At 47.8% G+C, this 21569-nt stretch overlaps 1 protein-coding gene across 3 annotated transcripts in view; it reads right to left on the reverse strand.

The window, feature by feature from the left end:
• Positions 1-20242, reverse strand: part of DENND2A (DENN domain containing 2A) — a 102225-nt gene extending 81983 nt beyond the window's left edge. For all 3 annotated transcript variants that reach the window (XM_060108422.1, XM_060108421.1, XM_060108420.1), the window contains exon 1: positions 20170-20242. The gene's annotated coding sequence lies outside the window, so the exon portion shown is untranslated. The remainder of the gene's footprint in view (positions 1-20169) is intronic.
• Positions 20243-21569: the final 1327 nt, after the last annotated feature.

Raw genomic sequence — 21569 nt, forward strand, 5'->3', positions numbered from 1 at the left:
TGCTGGCCCCACCCCAGACTGAGTGAATCAGACTGCTAGAAGAGGGCCTATGAATCTGCATTTATAAGTTCCCCCGGGAATTCATAGGCTTAGAGTTGAACCCTAGAGTTTATTTTCCTGTCACTGGTATTGTCAGTCAGCAACCGGTCTACTCTCCTTTGCCCTCTTCCTTTGTAAGGCAGTCTTTTACTCCAGTGTGTCTCTTTGTTCCTATGTTTCAGAGCATCTCTGACATCCGATGGAGGTGTTATTAGCACACAGTGGGTTGCTCCTGTCCCTCAAGCTCAGGTGTAAATGCTCCAAGATGCTGTTGCATAGATCGTCCCTACACAGGCAGGCTTCAACAGCAAGACTCGTTTTCACTCTAAGGAGTGGCCTCAAGACCGAGAGCATAATCTGAGTCATTTTAAGACTTTCTGTGAGTATGAATACCCACTTACTGACAATAATAGTTTCTTTGAACAACTTGATCAGTATTTTCTTGACCTACACCTGTCAGTGGTCTGACAAATGAAGCCACTGGGAATCTGTGGCTTGAGCAGCCTGAGGCTGTAGACTGGACCACACTTTTTGATGCTCCTGAGGCCAGAGACAGAGAAAGATTTTTATTATTCTCACTTTTCGTATACCCAGGAAGGATTTTTTCACACCTGCAGAACAATCCTACATAGAGAGATGTATTTGGCCACCTTCGTAGGATGGAAACACATTTTTCCCTTGACAATATTCGCAAGTCATGTGTTTCCCCTCACTCACTTGCAGTGTGGAAATACTTCCATATGTTGCCTTTCGGTTCACCATTTTGTGGAGGATAAAAAGCAAGAAAGTACAATTAGGTGGCCATCTGGCACGTGAACACTAAACTACTGTGTGTGTAAGGTTTTAGTGGTGTCAGCCTCCCACGTTAATGCTTGGTAACTACTAGAGTCACCTCTCTGGAAAAAGTTACCATGAGTTTGCCATAAATCATGAAAGGAGTTATGAGAGGTAAGAAATATGCTAATACTGCCAAAATATGGTTTAAAAATCTGAATTCAGGTAAATATTTCTTTTAAGTAAAGAAGTACACTTCCTTCTGTTTCTTTTAGGTATTACAGGTCACCAAACTTGGAGGAGTCAGGTTCTAACTTCTTTCAACTCTCAAACATTTAAACTTACTCCTCCTTCTCTCTGTTCTTGGCTAGGCCAGAAGCCACTTTTTTTTTTTTTTTTTTTTGCATTTTTTTATTTTTTATTTTTTCCTTTAGAACAAATTTAATCAGTTATACATATACGTATGTTCCCATATCCCCTCCCTTTTGCGTCTCCCTCCCACCCTCCCTATCCCACCCCTCAAGGCGGTCACAAAGCACCAAGCTGATCTCCCTGTGCTCTGCGGCTGCTTCCCACTAGCTATCTACCTTACGTTTGGTAGTGTATATATGTCCATGCCGCTCTTTCACTTTGTCACAGCTTACCCTTCCCCCTCCCCATATCCTCAAGTCCATTCTCTAGTAGGGCTGTGCCTTTATTCCTGTCTTACCCCTACGTTCTTCATGACATTTTTTTTTCTTAAATTCCATATATATGTGTCAGCATACAGTATTTGTCTTTCTCTTTCTGACTTACTTCACTCTGTATGACAGACTCTAGGTCCATCCACCTCATTACAAATAGCTCAATTTCATTTCTTTTTATGGCTGAGTAATATTCCATTGTATACATGTGCCACATCTTCTTTACCCATTCATCTGATGATGGACACTTAGGTTGTTTCCATCTCCGGGCTATTGTAAATAGGGCTGCTATGAACATTTTGGTACATGTCTCTTTTTGAATTATGGTTTTCTCAGGGTATATGCCCAGTAGTGGGATTGCAGAAGCCACTTCTTATTTCTAACCTCTGCAGAAGTCAATGTCAATGCTCCTACCATTCTTCTGATGAGGAAATCAAACCAAGGGAAGTTAAGTCACTTGTCTAAGTACATATAACAACTCTTAAGTGGTAGAGCCAGGAATGAGTCTATGTTTTGAGCTCAAGCCTGGTGCTCCTTATACAGTATCACTGTGGCTTCATATTACATTTTCTAATCTAGACGAGAACTAGACTCTAGCTGATTATTTTTAGTGCTGTTCAGCTCTTCAAGATCAGCAATTGTTTTATTCTTTTACACCATGCTGAATTTCATAAACACTTGCTAATTGAGTGAGCTGGGAGGGAGACTGAAGGTTTTTTTGTGGGTCTCTCTTTTTATGGTTCTGTGATTAAACAGTTCTCTACTTTGAGAGTCTATCCTAAAGAATAATCCTAAATATGGAAAAATGTATACATAAATGTTCATAGCTATATTATTTATCATACGGAAAATTACAAATAACTCAAATGTCAAGCAATATAACGGTAATATAAACTATAATACAGCTTTCAGTGAAATATATAGCAAATTAAATTATGTTTAAGACTACTACAATTCTATTGAGATAGAAAGTAGATTAGTGGTTGTCTAGGTTGGAAGTGGGTAGGTGGGGAAAATGGGGAGTGACTGCTAATGAGTATGCGGTTTCTTTCTGGAGTGATGAAAATTTCTAAAAGTGATTGTGGTGATGGTCGAACAACCCTGTGAATACACTAAAAACCATTAAACTGTACACTTTAAATGGGTGAATTGTCCTATATGTGAATTATATCTCAATAAAGCTGTTATTTTTAAAAAGTAAATTAAAAAGTCAAGCTAAAAAAAAGAGACTATTGGAACTTCCCTGGCGGTCCAGGGGTTAAGACTGAGCTTCCACTGCAGGGGGCACGGGTTCGATCCCTGGTTTGTATGCGTGCGGCACAGCAAAAAAAAAAAAAAAAAAAAAAAAGACTATTACTAAATGGAAAAAATGCTCATGTTGTAATGTTAGCCAAAAGGAACAGGATCCAAAAGCTTGCATACTGTATGAGTAAAACATGTTTTTAAAGGGGGCAGGGGGAATGAATCTATTCCTACTCAAAATCTCACACATAAGAAAATGACTGGAAGGAAATGTAACAAAGGATTAACAGTAGCTGTCATCGAGTAAGAATCTTGGAATTATTTTTTTCTGTTCTACTTATCTATATTTTCAACAACAAAAAATAGATTTCCAATTTTTTTGTAATAAGCATGCATTATTATTACTATCACAAATAACGGGAAAATATAAACTCAGCTGTTACCTGCGGGAGTCAGGGTCTGCCCTGTGGCGCCCCCAACAGGCCACATGGTCGCTCTGCAGCTACAACGACAGCTGCAGGGTATCGGGTCGGCTAAGCCCGTCACTCCACTACTTGTTGGGCTTTGCCACAGTATCTCCTGAACGAAAGGGTAAGTGATACTTTATTCTCATTTCCTCCTTTCCCTTAGTGACCACCAAGGCTTGGATCCTGGTCTCCAGTAACCACTTCCCAGTACAGATGTTCCCATGGGTTCAAAGAGAGATTATATGGGGACCTATGGCTAACAGGGAAATAGTCATGTAATTCATTCTTCCAACTAATAATTGTGTCTACATCACACAGGGAACTGAGTGAAGCTGGGAGAAATGTAAACTAAATCATTTACTTGCCCTCTGAGAGTTTTCATTCTCATACAGAAAATAAGATGCGCACAACAGTACCGTATTATATACTTGGAAGTTGCTAAGAGAGTAGATCTTAAATGTTTTCACCACACAAACAAAAAAAAGTTAACTGTGTGAGGTGATGGATGTGTTCACTAACGGTATATGGTAATCATGTCACAATATAAATGTATATCAAATCATCACGTGTACACCTTAAACTCACACAATGTTATATGTCAATTATATCTCAATAAAGCTGAGGGATGCAAACAAATGTCTTTAATACACAACACAATATGATAAGCAGAACAGGTGACAGAAGATTCCTTTGCGGATCTGGGCTCAAAGGTGGGCTGAATTTCCTTTGGGGTGTATGGGTGAAAGGCATAGATGTTTGCATAATCTCAAAATGGCTAAATGCTTAAGGAAGGACAAACCACTGAATGAAAAGCAGCACTGATTCTGTAAGGAATTACACCCAACTGATTTGCTGGATTTCCTTGCAGGAGTCAATCAAGATGTGAACTAAGACAGAATCTGAACACAACTTGTATAGACTGCTGAAAGCTTTTACCAAGATGTTACCAGAAGCATGGCGACCTTAAATTTTTTAATTTCAAAATAATTTCAAGTTTATAGAACAGTCGCGAGAACAGTACAGAAAACTCATATACTCTTTAACTACATTCACCACGTTTTAATATTCTCTCACAATTAAAGAGTATTCTAAAATGCTTTTGGAGCTTCAGGGAAAATGAGTGCTATCCAGCCACTAGAAGCCTTCAGTGCTCATGAATCTAAAAGAAAATAGAGTCTTACAAAACCAGTTTAGTGAAGTAAGTAAGCACACCCAGGTCCAAAAGACAACTCAGCCCCAACCCACTCCTGACCCTCCACCAGGACCTCCCAGGAGGACACAGAACACTTTAAAACCAGATTACCAAACGTGTAAGAGCTAGGAAAACACAGAACAATAAAAAAAAGCTGGGGGGCAGAGGTGACTGCCCCTACCAGATATTCAAACATACTATAAAGCCTCTATAATTAAAACAGTGTGGTACTGCCACAATAGATAAATAGACTGATAGAATAGAAAGTCTAGACATAGGCCTAAGTACTCATAGAACTTTATATATGATGAAGGTGGCGTCTTAAATCACTAGGGAAAAGACGGACTTTTTAATAAATGGTGCTGGAATAACTGAATAGCCCCAAGATGTTCAAGTAAGATCACACTGTGAATCTGATGTGCCTGCAGCCCTGGTGAACTGAGAATGACTTGGGTCTTTCTCAGAGACAGAAAACCAGCCGCAGGCAAGAACCAGCTCCACAGAGGGGCTGCAGCCCTGAGGGGTTGACAGTAGCCCCTGACCAGTATCTGCCATATCCCCTAAAGAGCTTCAAATGCCCTCTGAACCTGCTGTGCTTTGAACGCAATTTCAAAATTCTGATTTTCCCCCCTATGGCAGCCCTAGAGCTTATCACACGTTGGTACAGCACCTGATTTCCGCATCATACACACATTATAACGTATGTAAGCCCCCTGCCTCCTGCCAGTTTCCAGATGTAATTCTTGTTATGCTTATTTTTGAAGAGAAGATTAAGGTTCAGAGACTTGCCCAGGATCACAGTGTTTAAGGAGCAGAATAGGGAATCTTATGATTTGTATCTTTCTACTCCGAATTCTATATTTCGCCCCCAAACCTTGTTATCTGTTCTCTTAGTACCTTCAACCAGAACCACCCGATCAACACCTCTCACAAGCCTGATGCAAGAATCTGCTACTCAGTGATGCCAGTACCCCTGGGGACAGTAACCTGAAGGCCTGACCCCCTTTCTTCCAAGGGCAGCAAGCAGGAAATAGCTTTCATTCATAACCTTTGGAAAGGCCAGGGTAAGGAAATGAACACTGTTACATCCTATGACCTGTTAGGCACTGTATTAAGCACTTTACCAACATAATCTTAGAAATAACGCATCTCCCAAGAGAAATGAAGACATATATCCACATATGTTCTTGTATACTAACATTCAGAGCACATTACTCTTGATGGTCATACAGTGGAAACAGTCCAAATGCCATCGACTGATGAATAAACAAAATGTGGTATACCCATACAATGAAATAATATTCAGCCATCAAAGGAATGATGACACATGCTACAACATGGCTGAGCCTTGAAGACATTATGCTAAACGAATAGAAGCCAGTCACAAAAGGCCACATATTGTATAAGGCCATTTATATGAAATGTCTGGAACAGGGATATCTACAGGACAGAAAGTAGACTGATGATTGCTTAGTGCTGGAGGAGATGGAGTGGGCGTTGGGGGTGATGGCTAAGGGGTGTGGGTTTCTTTTGCCGTGTGATGAAAATGTTCTAAAATTGGTGACGGCTGCACACTCTGTGAATATACTAAAAACCATTAAACTGTATGCTTTAAATGGATGAATTTTTTTGGTATGCGAATTATACCTCAATAAAACTGTTACAAAAAAAGGAAGGGAGGGAGGGAGAGAGGAGGGAAGGAAGGGAGGGAGGAAGGAAGGAAGGGAGGGAGGAAGGGAGGGAGGAAGGGAGGGAGGGAGGAAGGGAGGGAGGAAGGGAGGAGGGAGGAGGGAAGGAAGGAAGGAAGGGAGGGAGGAAGGGAGGGAGGGAGGGAGGAAGGGAGGGAGGAAGGGAGGGAGGGAGGGGGAGGGAGGAAGGAAGGAAGGGAGGGAGGGAGGAGGGAGGGAGGGAGGAGGGAGGGAGGAAGGAGAGAAGGAAGGAAGGGAGGGAGGGAGAAGGAGGGGGGACAGGAAGGAGAGGGGTAGAAGAGACAGAGAGGGAGGGAGGGAGGGAGACAGCCTAAGCATCTGGCAGCATGTACCAGGTACATATTTGGAAGTTACAATAGTACCCCTGGGATTTTAAGAGATGTGTGTAGCCCCAAAGCCCTCGCTCTAGTACGCCATTACCTCCTTCACAAGCACTATCTCTAGCAAAGTAGCGAGTGAATCTGAGGAACCAGGATTCTTATGAATACCGTGGTTAAGACAAATGAACACATAACGGTTACAGAAACATAACAGGTAGTAGATCTGACAGGCACTATCCAGGGCTTGCCTACCTCACAAAAGGGTCCCTTTCCTGAAACCTGCCCCTTCCCTCCTCCACGGAGGCCACAGAGACCCGGGCAGCCATGTTGGAATGAGGATCCCACCCCCAGCCACAGCTGATTGGCTCTAGAGGAGGCCTAACTCAAGTCGGGCCAATCAGGTTCTGCTTCCAGGTAGTGTGGCTGGAACACGGAAACATGGCGCTATGAGGCTGCCATTTCTAGCCTGTGGACGCCTGTGGACGCCTGTGGACGCCTGTGGACGCCTGTGGACGAAGGAACAGAGGGAGCTGGGCTGTGGGGGAGAAGAGTGACGCCGGCGGAAAGAGGGCTCTGCACTCCCTCAGTCCAATCCACGCTTAAGGCCAGGCTGCATTCCTGCCCGCGGGTTCCACGAGATATCTTTAGACCCTTGTTTGCTTAAGCAACCAAAAGAATCCCCACTAACACAGTGTCATGTTCAATCTATGTTCAACTACTTTCCCAAAACAAAAAAAGAAAGCTAGTGTGCGTGTGAGTTTTAAACATGAATCTGCACCCATATGGCTGAAGCTGAGCCAACTGCAGCTACTAAGGAAACCAAACCCCCATTAGGTTCGCCTCCAGCGTGGCACAGAAGGTTGTCTGTGATCTAATCATTCCTATTACCCTATTGAGAAGTCCCTTTCCCTTTCTGGGGAGAGTCATCATGACACTGGAGGTGCTGGGAACATGTGAAGTCTTAGTAAAGCCATGTCATGAGACCTAATCTATCTAAGGACCTGAACAGCATATTATAAGCGTTAGTACAGGAAGATCCGCTGAACTCTTGGATGAACTTAAATAGGACATGGTATCAGAAGGTGTACAGTTTCTTTCCTTCCTTCCCAATAAAATCTCCCTGAGAAAACTGTGGCCTTACACTGGGCCTCTTACAATGAGAGGTTACTGTGGGTAAATGAACAAATAAAGGAATGTCTGCCTTCTTCAGCTCTTATTTGGATCTACAATATACGAGAAAGCAGATCTCGCATCTCTCCCACATACACTAGCAGGGACACATTTGAATAAAAAAAAACATTTACAAGAGGTTGCATTGTCTGAACACCAGAAGAAGAGCTGAGTTGACAGTAGGAAAGGGATGGACGAATCCTTTTCCCATCCCTCTGTCTATTTATGGGAGTCATTTCCCTTCAGGAAATGCTGAGCCCCTTCTCCCAGGACCCTGTTGGGAGTGACGCCTGCGCTGGCTGACCCAGCCTTCCACATCCTCCTCCTGGCCTCGGCAGCTCTCCCCTCTTGACCCCCGTCAGTCAATGGGAAGCCAGCCTGTAAACGATGGTGCTTCTTAGAGTCCCCAGTCTATTGTGGAAATTCAAAGAGGAAAGGGGGAAAAAAAGGTACATAATGAAGCTAGAAAAGCCCCTGGCATGGAGAAGCTCCCAAATATGAACAGGCAAAGGTAGCAGGGAGGAAGTCAGAGCTGGAAATGACCACACTGTGGCCCAGGATTTTGTGGCTCACCTAGCTTCGGTCACCTGTCTGGGGGGGTGGCAGAGGCAGGAGCAGGAACCAAGGTTCCTGTCACCCCATCTGTCGACCCAAGGCTCATTCACCTCCTCTACACTCATTTCCTCTCCCTAGAAATATAGAGATGGACGTTTCTTTTTTTGTTTGTTTTTTGTTTTTGTTACGCGGGCCTCTCACTGTTGTGGCCTCTCCCCTTGCGGAGCACAGGCTCCGGACACACAGGCTCAGCGGCCATGGCTCACGGGCCCAGCCGCTCCGCAGCATGTGGGATCTTCACGGACCGGGGCACGAACTCGTGTCCCCTGCATCGGCAGGCGGACTCTCAACCACTGCGCCACCAGGGAAGCCCGAGATGGACGTTTCTATGGAGAAGCTATCCCAGGAGAACCTGGGTCCACTAATTACATATTCTTCTTTTCTTCCCTTTTCTTCCTTTCTGTCAGATAGGAGCCCACCTTTTCAGAAACCTGGAGAGAATTCTGAGGTTAGCCCTGGCCACCCCAAACTGAAGTTCTTCCTCTCCCTTCTGAATTTCTCCGGATATTTTTAACTTATCTACATTTGGTAGTCCTACTAAATGTGCATAACCATGTGGTATCTCTTTCATGGTTGGCTTTGATTGTTATTTATATGTTATTTATTTAAGATTTCACATAGTTATTTTTTTAATTTTTAAAATTTATTTATTTTTGGCTGTGTTGGGTCTTCATTGCTGCACACAGGCTTTTCTCTAGTTGTGGCGAGCAGGGGCTACTCTTCATTGCGGCGCATGGGCTTCTCATTGCGGTGGCTTCTCTTGTTGTGAAGCACGGGCTCTAGGTGCGTGGGCTTCAGTAGTTGTGGCACATGGGCTCAGTAGTTGTGGCGCACGGGCTTAGTTGCTCCGCGGCATGTGGGATCTTCCCAGACCAGGGATTGAACCCATGTCCTCTGCATTGGCAGGCGGATTCTTAACCACTGCGCCATCAGGGAAGTCCCAAGATTTCACATAGTTATGTTTGACACCTCAAATTAAACTGCAACAATGAACGAATGATTAACATTTATCGAACACTTAATATTTTCTAGGCCAGATTCTACACAGATTGTGTCACTGAGTCCTCACACCAAGCCTACAATTGCCTCCCCTTTACAGATGTGGAAAGCAAGGCCTGGAGAGATGAACTTGTCCCAAGGCCACATGGATGCTGAATGAATCCAGGTGGTCAGATTCAAGTCCAGGTGCCTAATGCCAAGTTGAGTGCCTTGGGGGCAAGGCAAGGGGCCTTCCCCTCCCAGATACAGTCTAGCTACTCGGGGAGTTGTTACAATTGGGTTTTATTCACCCCCTCCCTCCTCTCCAGGCACACCGTGGCACCAGGGCACCACCTGGCCAGCCCTCCATTTCCAGAGGCAGCCCTTGGGCTGCCATTTTGGGGTTTGTTTTTCCCCCTGAAGGGTTTCCTCATGTTCTTTTAACCTGGCCTCACTGACAGGTAGTACTGAGGAGGGGGAGAAAGGTCCCCTGTGGCATCTGTCCTGGGTCCTGGCCTCCGGACACCTGGAAGCTCACAGCACACCAGAAGCAGCCACTTGCAGGGGATGCACCTGAAGGCCGTACTGTATTTGCTTCCCGGCAGCCCTCCCTGGCTCCAGCTGTGCCGCCCCAAAGTCCTCACTCTCCACCTCCGCTCCCCTCGCCTTCCTGCCCTCCTCTTCCCTTCCTCCCCCTCAGACCCTTTCCCACCCTCTTTTGCTGGCTTCTGTTCTCTTTCTTTCCATGAGCAGAGAGTTTCCAGCCTGGCTCCCGGCCAGCACATTTGGACAAAAGGCAGCAGTCTTGGAGGGAGACGTCATCTCCCATCCCCTTTCCCGGGGCCAGCACCGTGGCTCCCCGAGCCCAGAGAGGGAGCAGGGGGCTGCGGCCATTCCCGCCCTGCTCCCAGTTCTGGGAACGAGCTTGAGAGATGGCACATCGTGGGCGTGAAAAGCAAAGGGTTTGGAAGCAGACAGACCCAGATGCAAATTCCAGCTCTGAAGCCTGCGAGCCGTGGGACCTTGGGCAAGTTACTTTGCTAAGCCTTAGTTCTCGCCTCTGTAAAACGGTGACAGAAGCGAGAAAGGCTCGCTTTGAAAGGCTTATAGGAGATCGCAGCTGTAAAACTTCCGGCACAGTGCGTGTCCTGTAAGAAGTGCTCAACACGGCTTCTGTTATTATGAACCGAACTTAACTCTGCCAAATAATCCAAGTAAAAATACAGGACTTTGTTATAATCATCATCATCCACCTGCTCAACTCGTCTGCAAGGCTGCTTACCCAGCTTCAATTGTTTGCAAGTGTGGTACAGCTGTAAGACCTCTCAAACATATCATTACTGTTACAATGTAATCTGTAAAAGTCGGTTTTGAAATCGGATAAGGAGCTGACCCTCTTCCCTTTTCAGTAGAGTCAGTGCTCAGCCTTGAGGCCAGACGTGAACGGGAGGAGGGGCCCACACCAATCCGCAGGGCCTGCTCGCCCTGACTCCTCTTCCCTCCCACCCTGTTTTTTGGCTTCTTATAAGCTGAGGCCCTGTTTCTGTTTGTTTACTATCTGTGCTTGGTGTTTTATACTTAGAAGTTTCACAACGCCTGGGAATGTGCTCGGTTTTATTTAGCTAAGCTTTGAGATATGGGCAATGGTCTTTCCCCTATGATTTTATTTAGCTAATCTGAGCCAGCATGGATGGATTTGAAATTAATTAGTAAGATTAATCAAGGAGCTGAGTACTCAGTGTGAGGTGCTGCTGGGAAATTCACAATACATACAATGGTCCCTGCCCTAGAGCCAGGGATAAAAGATGCAAACCCGATCAACCACTACAACTGTTCAAGACGAAAAGACAAGAGCAGTCCAGGGAATGCCTGACAACACGTTTAACAAAAACCACAATGTGAAAGTGGCTTAGGGACTAAATTCAAACTACAGTGGTAAATGTTATGAAGTAAATAGAACTGGAGGAATTTAGAGGCGGGCAACGAAAGTCAGGAGTCGTGGACTGCTTCAGAGAAGAGGTAGAATCTGGTGGCCCTTTGATAGACTGGGTTCCGACAGCTGGGAGAGTGTTTAGGCGAGGCCAGGGCATGAGGAAAAGGAGACGATGCACTCTGCCCCAGACAAGACTGATGGCGGGACAGCCACTCTGGGACGTGTGATGGGGAAACACGGAGAGGAGGATGGAAGGGGCTGGCGGATGAGACTTGGAGACGTTCTGGAATCAGAAAGAGGAGGTAAGGTTGGCTCTCCGTGGAACATAGAGAGGAGACGTGTTGAACATACGTGTTCTTTTTGTACATTCAAGAGGGAATGTGTAGGGACTTCCCTGGTGGTCCAGTGGGTAAGCCTCCGAGCTCCTAATGCAGCGGGCCCAGGTTCGATCCCTGGTTGGGGAACTAGATCCCGCATACGTGCCGCAACTAAGGAGCCCTCGAGCCGCAACTAAGACCCAGCGCAACCTAAATAAATAAACAAACAAATAAATAAATAATTTAAAAAAACTAATAAATAAAAATAATCTTTAAAATAGACCTTTAAAAAAAAAAGAGGAAACGTGTAAAGCAGGCAGTCAGAGGTAGAGATCTAAGAGTCTGGCGAAAGCACAACCCTGGAGGTGTAAACTGGGGACACAGCTGAAGAACCAGTAAGCGTGAACGAGCTCTCTTGAGGAAGTGAAGCAAAAGAAGAGAGTGAAGAATTGAGGTGTAGGGGTGACTCTCACTTTGCCCCTGTTACCCAGCTCTTGACTCAGTTCTTTTTAATGTTTCTTCATTCAGGCCTTCCAACCGAACAGGGAGGTCTGATGGCAGAACACCTGCATTGGGCTTCCTTTTATTCCTCTGCAATGTCTAGATCAGATCGTGGTCTATCGTGGGTGTGGTATGAATGCTTGTTGAATGAGAAGAAGAAAAGAAAATCAGTGAAGATCTCCTTTTCCAAAGACAATTAGGACAACCCAGGTGGTGTGGTGTCTCAGGGGAGGAGATTCTTCAAATCACTTCACAAAGGTGGGGCTCGGACACCAGCCAATTGCAGTGGCCTTACTGTTGACCCTTTAATGGCTGGATCTGGTCTAGGGGCTCCCAGGATTGTGGGACACTGGGAGTGACTATTAACCAACCAGTAGAGAAGCATTTCAGCATTTTGACAAGTGGCATAGATGTGTCACCATACCAGTTTTATATCGACTGTGACCCGGGTCAGGAGAGTTGCATAGATTGGGAAGCTCAAAAACAGTGAGAACAGCAAACTAGCTATTCAATGACTGCATCATGAGTAATGGGATAGAGTCTCCACAGATGGTTAGGGATGGAGGCCAGACCTCAGGGATGTGAAGAGGAGCTTGTGGACCTGCCCCAGGAGCTCTTGAAGGTGCTCCGTCTCCCCGTCCTGAAAGCAGCATTCCCCTTCTCTTGCCCTCCAGTCAACAGGCAGCCTGAACCTGGGCTGTGTGTGTGCCTGGAAGCAGCCTCTGACTCTTTTCCCTGTTGCTCTTCCCCCTGTCCTAGGCCAAGGATCTTGACTGACCTGTCTTCAGGTGAAAGGAGAGCCTGGAACAGGAGCCTCTCTTGACTCTGCAGTGCCGGAATCTCCAAGTCTTATCGTTTTGGGAGGCATCAAGGAGCCTCTCCTCTCTGATGTTTTTCTATCCCATTATATGCATCAGTTTGGCTGGTGGGTAAACAGAACACTGGTCCCTTTTTGATGTCCTGGGAGCTTGTGTATGTTTGTTGATTGTCACAAACGCAGATAATGAAATGGACCAGATGTAAAGGATGTCAGGCTGCCAGGGAGATATACTTGGGGTTGGATGACCACACACTTCATTTCACATCTGAACAACTCTCACCTCCAGCTCAGAGTATCAAATGGAGAAATCCCTCTGAGCCCCCAGTGAGCTAGAGACGTTGCCCTGGCAGAAGCCCAGTGCACCGGCAAGCTGCTTTGGTGGGAAGCTCCACCGTGTCTTCCCAGCCACCCCCTGACCAAGTCTGTGGCTGAGAAACTGGTCCCACTCCAGCTGTAGGGGATGCAAGTTCTGTGTCTCACGCTGTCCCATTGCTCCTGCCCAGTGACCAAATTCGTGCTCTATGGCTTCTCCCCCAGCTAACATCTCTCCTGACCACGCAAGGTCAGTTTTAATCCTGATTTGCGGTGTGATTCCATACAAATACCTCTGCTCAGTCATCTGGGGCGGTGGCGCCTGTATTTCCCAGGGACGTGAGAAGCACAAATGAAATTATAGAAATGTCCTGCTTTAATGGTTTCAGTTTGCTGGGGAAAGGCAGTTGTTACTTTTCCCAAGGAGAGCTGCGGGGAGCAGGGAAGTGGGGCCTGTCTCCTCTGACTCGTTTAGTGGGAATGAGTTGACACACAGCACTGGCTTAGCCACCTGGCCCCCTCCTCCTTCCCTGTACTCAGACCTCTACTTTGGGGGGCTAAGAAAGGCTGGGGTCAGAGGGATGGCACAGAGCCATGTCCCTAGGTCAATGCACCTGGACCAGCAGGGACAATGGATGGGCATGTCCAATGCTTCACCAGGTGGCAGTTTGCAGGAACAGTCCCAGGAGAGGCCTGCTGTATATCAATTACCTTTCATGCTCCCTTTTTACTTTACAAGTGTCGCACTTTGTATATATGGTTACCCTATCCATTATCCGCAGTGGATTTGCAGAGAACTTAGGGCTAAATCAAATTCAACCCTATGACATCTTCCCTTCTGAAAAGTGAGGAAGAAAGAGGGAGAAAGAGGGAGACACTTTGGATTATTTCCCTGGGTTGGCTCTTGTGTATAACCCAGCCCACTGATCCCAGGTTTCAGCCTACACACTTATGTGAAAGCGTGGTTACATGGGATCAAGATTTTGGGTACACGAAACCAACAGCAAGAGACAATATTGGGACAGTTTGTTGGATGACAATCTATAAACCATAAAAAATTTCTTAGAAGCTCTAGTTTTAATATGTTGCCTTTTTAAATTTAACAAAACTCAAAATAATAGATTGTCTCTATGAATTACCACACTATGAATTTTAATTTTCATATCATCTTAAATAGAAATTCATAGTAAATTCAGTGGGGAACTAGGGTGGGGACACTTGGGTTAGGGGAGAGAGAAGTAATAATATTTTACAATTTTTTTAAGACTGAGTATCAGAATCTCATTTTTAAAACATCCGTTAGGGCCTCCCTGGTGGCGCAGTGGTTGAGAGTCCGCCTGCCGATGCAGGGGATACGGGTTCGTGCCCCGGTCTGGGAGGATCCCATATGCCGCGGAGCGGCTGGGCCCGTGAGCCATGGCCGCTGGGCCTGCGCATCCGGAGCCTGTGCTCCGCAACGGGAGAGGCCACAACAGTGAGAGGCCCGCATACCGCAAAAAGAAAAAAAAAAAAAAAAATCCGTTACTGGGCACAGATATATTCAATATGCATTTGGCTTTGAAATCTTTTAACCTAGCAATTCCACTTCCGGGAATTCATCTGATAGAAATGTTGGAACGAGTGCTGGGGAGCCTTAGCAGTGGCTAAAATCAGAAACAACTAATTGCTCATCAATAAATAATGTGTTAAACAAATGAAATCGATCCATACAAAGGAAGACAAGGCAGCTGTTAGAAAGGAGAGAACTATGTATGTCCCACATAGAATTATTCTCACAAAATACTGTTCAGTTATGATAGCATGCTTCCATTTTTGTAACAAGCAAACAAACAAACATGTTACATGTAAAGAAAAGAAGTCTAGGGGGATTTGGTACATACACCGAACAGTGATGGCCTCTGAGGAGGGAGTCAGTATGGGGAAAACTTTCATTTTTCATTGTGTTCTTTTTATGTATTGTTCAAATGTTTTATAACAAGGATAACTTTCATATTTACATATAAATATATATGTGTATATAAAAGTATGTATATAAAAGTAATCTTAAAATTTTAAAGCACACTTTTAAAGAAAACAAAACAAAAGGAAATGTGTTTGATACTCTGCTTGAACTGGTCTGACAGCCCTCCTGATAAGACACGCAGCCCTTGGAAGGCCTGGGTACCATGGAAGAACAGTCACGGTCACGGTCACGGTCACGGTCACGGTCACAGCTTCCTGTCCTGTCCCCATTCTCCAGCTCAATCCTGCTCTCATTTCCTTCTGAAGGGAAGCATGGAACCTCCTGGTTCCCCAATACAGAGGGAAGCTAACCTCTTCCCTAAGCTTGCTGCGAGGGTGACTCACCCCTTCTTGCCCTAAGGCTGGGGGCGGGGGAAACCATAACTTGGCTTTTAGTAGTTTAGCCAGTTGGAAAAGGGGGTCTCGGGCTCATCCCTTTTTCAACCAACCACAGGCCAAGGATGAACGTGTCAAAGAGAAGCCAAAGAGAAAGCAATTCTGGGCTCCAGCTGGCAGGGGCTTAACTTCTAGCCAAACTGAGTTTGGATAAATTTTGCCCAAATCAGACAATGATTTTATCACGAGGGGAAAAGATGGTCCGGCTTTGGCTTCCCGACGTATTGTTGTCTTTTGGATGTCAAATGTAGAGAATCACTCACCTCAGTTCCAGCCACTGACTCGCCTCCTATCATTAAATGGGCAGTGGTGCCTGTGAGTCCCTCTGTTGGGTGGCCAGTGCAGGGGTTTCAAAGAGAGCCCAGGGTACCTGTGACGGGTTCTGGTGAAGGAAGAAGGGACCATCCCTGGGGACACAGGAAACTGGGAGTGACATGAGGCACAGCAGGGGTCTTTGTCACTCGGGAGTAACTGTCAGACATTCCAGACCCTCAGGAAGCAAAATAAGGGGGCTGGATTCCAGAGATAGTGGGGGAGGATGAGTCAACTTTGCCCACAGCCAAAGAAGTAACTGCCCGCGAGGTATATTTGAGGGTTGTTGGGAAAGCCATGGAGCCTCAAAATATTTCCCCTGTTATCCTGTCAGAGTTACTGAAATTCAACTCTTAGAGATTCACTCCTTTTGACTGAGACTTTAGGCAAGTTAAATTGCAAATGAATTCTCCCGGCTTCTTTCCAATCGGGAAGACAGAGGTCAGAGAACACATACACTTGACTATCAGGAGGGAAGTAGAAAGAAAACTCAGAGGCTCAGCGCTCAAAGAAGATAGACCTATGTGGGTCCTAGGCAAAAAGAGAAAGGTTCTGAGGCTCTTCAGTTTTGGCTATGGTGCAGCACTGCGTATGATAGTATTAGACCAGACAGATCTAACTGTAGAAGGCTTGTAATTATGCTTTTAGAATTTCTGTTCAAAAAAAGTGCTTCATACACATACACACAAAACTTCACATAAATGTGCTTGTTACTAGCCTCCTTATCAGTATCTGCTCAAGACGGCTTTAGATCTTAATGTTGAAGGCTGACTAGCCAATTGATTTCATTGTAACAGGCTTCCAAATTTTAAATTCTATGGGGTCTTTGCTTTTGGAATCTGAGGTTTCTGCCCCCTGCTGTAATGAGCCCTCTAGGTGATTGTTAAAGCAGCTGCTCTCAATCTTGGCTGTACCTTAAAATCACCTGGCACCTTATAAAAATACTGACGCCCAGGGCCCTTTCTCAGAGATTTTGATTTACTTGGCCTGGGGCAGAGCCCAGGCATCACTTGTTTAAAAAATGCCCCCTGACCCCAGCATTTAAATGTATAATGTGTTCTCTGGGTTTAAAATGCTAAGAACTGTGATGTGGAGGCATCATGGGGTAGATTATCACAACTATTCAGTGTTAAGACTTCTACAGCTGGCAAGAAGTGGTTTAAACTTCAGAGGGCACATCAGAAATGCATTGACATAGGGCTTCCCTGGTGGCACAGTGGTTAGGAACCCGCCTGCCAATGCAGGGGACACGGGTTCGAGCCCTGGTCCAGGAAGATCCCACATGCCTCGGAGCAACCAAGCCCGCGAGCCACAACTGCTAAGCCCGCACGCCACAACTGCTGAGGCCCGCGCACCTGGAGCCCGTGCTCCACAACGGGAGAGGCCGCCGCAGTGAGAAGCCTGTGCAGCGCGGCGAGAAGCGGCCCCTGCTCGACACAACTAGAGAAAGCCCGCGTGCAACAACGAAGACCCAATGCAGCCAAAAATAAATAAATACATAAATAAATAAATTTATTTTTAAAAACTCCTTTAAAAAAAAAAAGAAATGCATTGACATAGACTCTGCAGATTCACCCTTCTGCAGAAACCAATGGGAAGGGCCTGGTCAGGAGATGTGCGACTGAGTGTAGAACCTTACCTCCCAGCCCTCACTCCCGGTTCTCCTGCAACATTCCTTACGTTGCAGCGAAGAAGTTTCCCACCCTCCCTGACCTCAGTAGAATGGATCTCTGGTGTCTTGAGTCCCACCCTTTCCCCACCCCTAGAAGCAGCCTTAACATCACGTCTGAGGGCAGAAAGACCTGGACCACTAGGGGAAGTGGACCCACCCAGCTGAATGGAATCCTGAAATGCTCTTCCCATTCTCTGTTTCTCTTTAGTCAGGATTTCCGATGGCAACCCTCCCAATACTCTGCCTTACCAGACCCCTGCTCCAGACCAGTCTCAGCCCACCTGTCTGTGGGCTATACTAGGATGTGCCTGCTTCCCCCTTCATGGTGGGCACCCGGGGTGCTGTGCTCTCCACATTCATCAAAGTAGGTATCACCTCTTCCTACACGTGAGAGCCCATGGGCTCCTCCATATAGGATTCCCCAGGCCCTCACTGCCCTGCATCACGACGGCCCACAGGCCTGAGCTGGCACTCAGCCCCCCACAGAAATGCAGTATGTCCCCAAGTCATAACAGGAAGATGATATAGGAAGAGAGTCATGTGGAATTTTATCTTCCCATCTTTTGTAACACTGACCATGAAGTTTCTTTTTCTATGTCACTCTTTAGTCTTTACACAAACTTCCACATGACAAATTCCCAGTTGTGTTCAATTCCAGGAAAAAATTTGTGTTGAATTTGTGTGCTTTCTCTTGTCTAAAATCCAAAACTGTGCAATCTAGTGTATTTTTGTTTGTCTCTAAGCTGCCAGAAAACTTATAGCCAAATTCATTGTCCAAGTGTTGTAATCTGCTAAATTCAGGCCATTCAAAATATTCATTCCTTTTGCTTTGCTTTGCTTTCTCCTGAGCCTTTCTGCATTTAGTTCTAAGTTATCTGACCCTGTGCCCAAGTCTGTCACCAGGTCCCACCTCCCTATCTCTTGGCTCTTTCCATCCCACGTCACCACTGCCGTCATCCTGCGCGTCAGTAACTACAGCCTGGGTGCTGCAAGGCCTTGGTCTCATGCTCCTCTGAGCCTCCACCCAGCAAGCAGAGTGAGCTTTCTAGGATACAGCCCAATCCCATGGCCCCTGCTTCAGCGAGAGCCTTCTTCCCTCTGGGAACTGCAACCATGAATTCTCCCCACACTCGCCTGTCCTCCTCCCTCCCGCTTGGTGATTTTGCACACGCTGTTCCCCTCAGCCTGAAACAACCTTCTCTGCTTTGCTGTCTTGGTGAAAAGGTTTTCAGGGCTCAGCCTGACCTTACCTATTCTGTGGGTTTCCCTTGAGCTGGGCAGCCCTGCTCTGGTTTCCCCTAGCACACAGCACGCATGGATGGCCAGGCCAGATGCAGACGGTAGTTAATTTTTTGTTTGACTGCCCAGCAAGGATGGTGAGTGCCTGGAAGGAAGGGAGATATCTTATTCATCTCTCTGTCCCTAACGCCTAGCAAGTCTATCTGTAGAACCGTTAAGTGAATGAATGCACGACACAGGCAGGGTTCACCTCTTCCGGAATAGGAGGACTGAAGGCCAGGCTTTACACTGCCCTTCCTGAGAACAGTTACTGTTTGCGCTTGACTTCTTGTAGACTTCTGCTCATCCTAGGCGGCCCATCCCAAAGAGGGTCAACTCCACTCCTTTGGTGTGTTTGATACTTGATGGTGCAAGCCGAAAGGATTTTGTTCTTTTCTTTTTTTTTTTTTGCGGTACGCGGGCCCCTCACCGCTGTGGCCTCTCCCGTTGCGGAGCACAGGCTCCGGATGCGCAGGCCCAGCGGCCATGGCTCACGCGCCCAGCCGCTCCGCGGCATGCGGGATCCTCCCGGACCGGGGCACGAACCCGCGTCCCCTGCATCGGCAGGCGGACTCCCAACCACTGCGCCACCAGGAAAGCCCTGTTCTTTTCTTTTATGTAGTAACCACTGCAGGTGTAAGAGTTTAATAGCAAAATTACTGCAGAGTGCCTATTATAACCCTGGGGCTGTTATTACTCTGTCATTCAGAACACTAGAGAAGTTGCATTCCTGAAGCGCATCTCAACACCAGCTAGAACTTCGTCTGCTCCTTCCCCAGCACCAGCTGGCTAAAAACAAAGTCAGTGCACTTCCCTTATCCCAGTCTCTGCCCCTGGAGGCAATGTCCGGCTTTCCCACCCGATACCCTCAAGGACAGGATTCCTCCCGCTGAGGTCCACCTCTCCTCAGTGGATTGAAGCCAGTTCCCTCTGACCCTCCTAAATATCATTATATCCTGTGTTAAGAGACTACCCCTGGGCTCCATCTGGTCCCAACTCCATCCTGAGGGGAAAGTGGGAGAAATAAGATCATGCAGTCATCTTTACCTCCCTGTTTTCTCAACACTGCAAATTTCTTTCGGTAAACACACACACACACACACACACTCTCTCTCTCTCTCCCGCGCCCCTGGGACAAGCACGGCGCAAGGCGGGGGCTCTGCCCGGTTTCTGCAGGTTTCCCAGGCGCGGGACCACGGCCTCCCGAGTTCCCGGAAGGACGTCCGGACAGCACTTTGCTCCAGTCCCACAGGTCGGGCTCAAGCGCCTCGGTCCCCACGTCCGCACACGGGAAACCCAGTCTTTGGTCTGCAAAGAGCCACTTCCCAGCTCCGGGTTGGGGCAGCTCCGGCCGTCTCCTCTCTTACCCACACCCCCGCGCGTCCACTCCTCGGTCTCCCCCGCGCGTCCCCTCCTCGGTCCCCCGGCTCGGCCCTACCTCCTGGCGCGCCGACGCTCCGTGGGCTCCGAGGCGCAGCTCGGGGGCGCCCGGGCGGGCGGGGGCGGCGGGCGGCGAGGGCCCGGGGCGCCATGGCCCGCAGCCCCCCGCGCTCGTGTCGGCCGGGCCTCTCCCGGCGCCCTCCGCTCGCGTCCCCGCCGCCCGGCCGCCGCTGTGGGCGAGTGGAGGGCGGGCTCGGCCGGCGGCCCCTTCCTCTCCCGGTGGCGCGGCGGCTCTGAGCCGGGCCGCTCGCCCCGCCGGCCCCCGCCCGCCGCCGCTCAGTGAGCTCATCCGCAGCTGGCGGGCGCCCGGCCCGTTGCCACGACAACGCCTCTCCCAGGGCCGCGCGGACTCGAGCGGCTCCAGTAAACAGGACCTTCTGCCGGACTCTTCCCTTCGCCCTTTTTGGGGGGTGGGGAGATGGCGGCTTAACCCTTTTTTTGCTGGAGACCACCGAGTGGCAGGCTCCGTCTCCGCCGGGCCCGGGGTTTATCCGCGCGACGCGCTCAGCCGGCGACTGAGACCTTGAGATAGATGCACCGGAGTGGCGGCGACACTCCCGGCCCTCAATTCACTCCAGTCTTTTAACGCGTTTATGAGGCACCTACTAGGGCTCAGGCGCAGGGCTGGGGGCTGGGACACCCTAGGCAACGAGTCAGCAGCCACCACCCTTGCCCCTTGCATCTCCAAGTCTGGCTGGGATGCCAACACCCTGGCACTATCAGTGAAAGCCCAGGGGCCCTGAGCGCGGGGCACAAGACTCCCAAACCGGGCGGGGGTCAGGAAAAGCTTCCCAGAGGAGAAGTGACTTTATGGTGCCTGCTGCCCCCACTTGCGTAGGACAAAGGATCAAGGAACACAGATCGGCATGATTTAGGACTGCCAAAGTACACGTGAAAATGCTGTGGGCAGTTGATGCTGAGGGCAGCTGGGGACCATGGAAAGTTTTTGAGCAGAGGAGTGCCCTGCTGAAAGGGAGATGGAGCTGGCAGTGGTGATGGATGAGTGTTGGGGGAAGGCTCCAGGCCCGTGTCTACACCCCCGGGAAAGTCATTCTTGTCTTGCGCCCACGAGGCTCCTAGAAGGAGGGACCTACAGCCTAGGCAAGGGGTGAAAAGGGGAGAGAGAGGCTTAGCCTACAAATTCAGAAAAGGGGTGTGCAGGAGGGAGGGGAAAGAGAAAATAAAGGATTGCAGAGCCTGGGGAACATTAGATACTGCCTAGGCAGTTCCTGCAGACTGGGAGCCTGAGCTCTGAGGGGCTTATTCAGATATCAAAGGCACAAAGACAGAAAAGCTCCATCTTCTTTGCTGAGGGGTTTGCTCATCCTACAAGATCTTTCTTTTTTTTTTTTTTTTTTTTTTTGCGGTATGCGGGCCTCTCACTGTTGTGGCCTCCCC

Source organism: Mesoplodon densirostris, chromosome 9, assembly GCF_025265405.1.
Source record: "Mesoplodon densirostris isolate mMesDen1 chromosome 9, mMesDen1 primary haplotype, whole genome shotgun sequence".
Classification (NCBI taxonomy): Eukaryota; Metazoa; Chordata; class Mammalia; order Artiodactyla; family Ziphiidae; genus Mesoplodon; species Mesoplodon densirostris.